Below are 4,871 nucleotides of genomic sequence, written 5' to 3' on the forward strand. Positions count from 1 at the left end.
CACGTACTTTTCACTCTCTCTTCAGAGTGCTTTTCAACTTTCCCTCACGGTACTTGTTTACTATCGGTCTCGCTTTATAATTAGCTTTTGGAGAGACATATCTCCAGCTTCGAGTTGCACTTTCAAACAACTCTACTCATAGGAATGAGCCATTATGACTGGTATCGAAAATGACCTTTACAGGATTTTCACCTTCTTTGATGCTACTTTCCAGTAGACATCAGGACAAATTCACCAGTCTAGCATCAAACCATACCGGACACCGAGAAATGTTGCCATTTCTCTTCCCGATGAGCTTTTCCCTGTTCATTCGCCATTACTAAGGGATTCTCAGTTGATTTCTTTTCCTCCCCTTACTGATATGCTTAAGTTAAGGGGGTTCTCTCGCCCAATTCAGGTTATGTAGTTGATTGTCTCTTAATTGGTTCACTGACCAATATGAGACAGAAACCGATTCAGCAGTTTTGTTCGCTACTACTATCAAACACAGGTCGAAGTTTCCATTCAGTCATTAATTCCAACTTTCAAATGTTGTTGTTTCAGCTTTCGCTTACTAGAAGCAACATAATACTCGCTGCAATACAGACCTCGGGAAACCCTCACCGTGAATAAGGTTCACTCACATATTTCACTACATTTTGCGTGGGATTGGAGATGAGGCTACTCGTTCTTGCTCAGTACTAGGCTGAAAATTAACGAAACTTCGTTACAAACGTTCACATGTTGATGTTTCCGCTTTCGCGTACTCGAAACAACATAATACTAGTCTTTGTAATTTAGTTTCATAATTTCAACTGTTCTCATGCAGAATTTTTGCTCATTCTTATCCCAAATTTTGACCTGGCTACTAGTTACACTCCTTGTACTTATTGCAAAATGACCACAAATTTCAACAGCTTTCACATGTTGCTGTTTCGGCTTTCGCTTACTACAGTCAACATAATACTCGTTGCAAAATAAGTGCTCGGCATCTGCAATTTTCCAAAGACGAAGTTTCGCCAGTTCAATTTTCGCTCGCCAATTATGGCTACTAATTCACACGGTACTGAGCTCAACAACATTAAATTTGTTCAGCAAGACTTTCACATGTTGATGTTTTGGCTTTCGCCTACTAGAAGCAACATAATACTCGTCTTGTTAGCTCATTCAATGAGAATAGCTTTTCCCGTTGAGAATTTTTGCCTTCAATTGGCGTTGTAGTGAGTTTGGCTACTCAGATCACCAAATACTTGTGACAATTCGAACCAGAAATGTTTTCAATTTTCACATGCTGATGTTTCGGATTCAACCTACTAGAAGCAGCATAATACTTGTATTCAACAATTTCTGTATCAAATCCCAGTTTTCTCTGGTGCATCTTTGCCAAACTATTCCAAACTGCCTGAGTCTGAATACCAATTACAGGTACTAGTAAATGCACGTTACTAAGGACTATATAGTTCTAGGTTACTGTACACAACGACGTTCACATGTTGATGTTTCAGCTGCCGCTTACTAGAAACAACATAATACTTATCGTGCATACCTTTCCATAACTTGTCCTTTTCAGATGCATTAGTTTCCCTTTGTCTTGGCTTCTACAGTCAGACTGGCTACTAGTAACAGCACAGTACTAATCACATATCGTTCTACAGTTTGCAGACAACTTTCACATGTTGATGTTTCAGCTTTCGCCTACTAGAAACAACATAATACTCGCTGTATACATTTGTAGTTCTCTATGTAACTTTCATGTGAAGAAGTTTCGCCAGTCTTTTTGACTGTCTCAAATCTGAGTCATGCTTAGGCTACTAGTTGCTTCATAGTACTTATCGCCTCGAGATCATTGAACAAAACTTGATTTTCACATGTTGCTGTTTCAGCTTCCGCTTACTAGAAACAACATAATACTAGTCTCATTAAGTTCCGTCTCTTTGCAATTTTCTTATGAAGAAAATTCGCCATCACAATGACTCCAGCAGTTCTTGATCAAGGAATGCAATCATTGATCAGAATGCTATTATTTGAATCGGTTCTGCTTTAAGTGTTCCAATTTTATTGGAAGCACCAACAATAGAACATCAATGTGTTCAATCGAGAGTTATATAACCCTGAATCGGACGCAGTCAACAGCCGAAGCCGAGACCGCCTTTTGCGTTAGAGAGGTCGGTAAACAAATCTTGCGATTCATACCGAATTAACACATATAGCTGTGCTCCTCTTCGTAAAGCGAGCCAAGTGATCCCCTGTTGAAGGATGTATTTGGACCAATCTAGTAGCATTTGGTTTCCAACAAGCTCTCCCAAGTTAGCTTACTTATTGGGCTTTTCAACCAATTCGGTTGGCTACAAGCATCATCAAAGTACTAGCCACAGTTTGATCGCAAAATTCTACGACTTTCACATGTTGATGTTTCGGCTTGCGCTTAGCCTACTATAAGCAACATAATACTAGTCATATCATAGAGCGTGATCAGCTTGTGACGTTCTCATGATGAAGTTTCACCAACAGTGTCTCACTTCGAGCTTAAATCCAGCTACTAGTAACTACACAGTACTGACTGCAACGATAACTTTTATCTATACCTTTCACATGCTGCGCTTTCGGCCAGGGCCTACTAACGTCAACATAATACTCGATATAAACTTTTGTTCATGATGCAGCTTCCCCATGCAGAAGTTTCGCCTTCAAATGCTCTCTTGGCCATATGACGTAAGAAAAGGTTACTAGTAACATCACAGTACTAGCCACAGTTTGATTGCAAAATTCTACGACTTTCACATGTTGATGTTTCGGCTTGCGCTTAGCCTACTAGAAGCAACATAATACTAGTCATATCATAGAGCGTGATCAGCTTGTGACGTTCTCATGATGAAGTTTCACCAACAGTGTCTCATTTCGAGCTTAAATCCAGCTACTAGTAACTACACAGTACTGACTGCAACGCTAACTTTTATCTATACCTTTCACATGCTGCGCTTTCGGCCAGGGCCTACTAACGTCAACATAATACTCGATATAAACTTTTGTTCATGATGCAGCTTCCCCATGCAGAAGTTTCGCCTTCAAATGCTCTCTTGGCCATATGACGTAACACAAGGTTACTAGTAACATCACAGTACTAGCCACAATTTGATCGCAAAATTCTACGACTTTCACATGTTGATGTTTCGGCTTGCGCTTAGCCTACTATAAGCAACATAATACTAGTCATATCATAGAGCGTGATCAGCTTGTGACGTTCTCATGATGAAGTTTCACCAACAGTGTCTCACTTCGAGCTTAAATCCAGCTACTAGTAACTACACAGTACTGACTGCAACGATAACTTTTATCTATACCTTTCACATGCTGCGCTTTCGGCCAGGGCCTACTAACGTCAACATAATACTCGATATAAACTTTTGTTCATGATGCAGCTTCCCCATGCAGAAGTTTCGCCTTCAAATGCTCTCTTGGCCATATGACGTAAGAAAAGGTTACTAGTAACATCACAGTACTAGCCACAGTTTGATTGCAAAATTCTACGACTTTCACATGTTGATGTTTCGGCTTGCGCTTAGCCTACTAGAAGCAACATAATACTAGTCATATCATAGAGCGTGATCAGCTTGTGACGTTCTCATGATGAAGTTTCACCAACAGTGTCTCATTTCGAGCTTAAATCCAGCTACTAGTAACTACACAGTACTGACTGCAACGCTAACTTTTATCTATACCTTTCACATGCTGCGCTTTCGGCCAGGGCCTACTAACGTCAACATAATACTCGATATAAACTTTTGTTCATGATGCAGCTTCCCCATGCAGAAGTTTCGCCTTCAAATGCTCTCTTGGCCATATGACGTAACACAAGGTTACTAGTAACATCACAGTACTAGCCACAATTTGATCGCAAAATTCTACGACTTTCACATGTTGATGTTTCGGCTTGCGCTTAGCCTACTAGAAGCAACATAATACTAGTCATATCATGGAGCGTGATCAGCTTGTGACGTTCTCATGATGAAGTTTCACCAACAGTGTCTCATTTCGAGCTTAAATCCAGCTACTAGTAACTACACAGTACTGACTGCAACGATAACTTTTATCTATACCTTTCACATGCTGCGCTTTCGGCCAGGGCCTACTAATGTCAACATAATACTCGATATAAACTTTTGTTCATGATGCAGCTTCCCCATGCAGAAGTTTCGCCTTCAAATGCTCTCTTGGCCATATGACGTAACACAAGGTTACTAGTAACATCACAGTACTAGCCACAATTTGATCGCAAAATTCTACGACTTTCACATGTTGATGTTTCGGCTTGCGCTTAGCCTACTAGAAGCAACATAATACTAGTCATATCATAGAGCTTGATCAGCTTGTGACATTCTCATGATGAAGTTTCACCAACAGTGTCTCATTTTGAGCTTAAATCCAGCTACTAGTAACTACACAGTACTGACTGCAACAATAACTTTTATCTATACCTTTCACATGCTGCGTTTTCGGCCAAGGCCTACTAACGTCAACATAATACTCGATATAAAATTTTGATCATGATGCAGCTTTCCCATGCAGAAGTTTCGCCTTCAAATGCTCTCTTGGCCATATGACGGAACACCAGGTTACTAGTAACATCACAGTACTAGCCACAGTTTGATTGCAAAATTCTACGACTTTCACATGTTGATGTTTCGGCTTGCGCTTAGCCTACTAGAAGCAACATAATACTAGTCATATCATAGAGCGTGATCAGCTTGTGACGTTCTCATGATGAAGTTTCACCAATAGTGTTTCATTCGAATTGGTTCTGCTTTAAGCTCTCCAATTGTTTTGGATGAACCAGTTTTGCCCTTCGAAGCCACTTTTGTGAGCTTTTGTGGGTCTTTACCAAGAGGATATAC

General features: G+C 40.2%; 1 non-coding gene and 1 pseudogene across 1 annotated transcript in view; both read right to left on the reverse strand.

Moving 5' to 3' along the window:
- LOC142357897 (large subunit ribosomal RNA) overlaps positions 1-402 on the reverse strand; it is a 3,522-nt gene extending 3,120 nt beyond the window's left edge. The window contains exon 1 of the ribosomal RNA XR_012761725.1: positions 1-402. This exon is cut by the window's left edge and continues 3,120 nt beyond it. This is a non-coding gene — a ribosomal RNA (large subunit ribosomal RNA).
- Positions 403-2,085: 1,683 nt separating this feature from the next.
- LOC142357898 (5.8S ribosomal RNA) lies at positions 2,086-2,237 on the reverse strand (annotated as a pseudogene).
- Positions 2,238-4,871: the final 2,634 nt, after the last annotated feature.

Source organism: Convolutriloba macropyga, unplaced genomic scaffold (assembly GCF_964194025.1).
Source record: "Convolutriloba macropyga unplaced genomic scaffold, txConMacr16.3 SCAFFOLD_1536, whole genome shotgun sequence".
Lineage (NCBI taxonomy): Eukaryota > Metazoa > Xenacoelomorpha > Acoela > Convolutidae > Convolutriloba > Convolutriloba macropyga.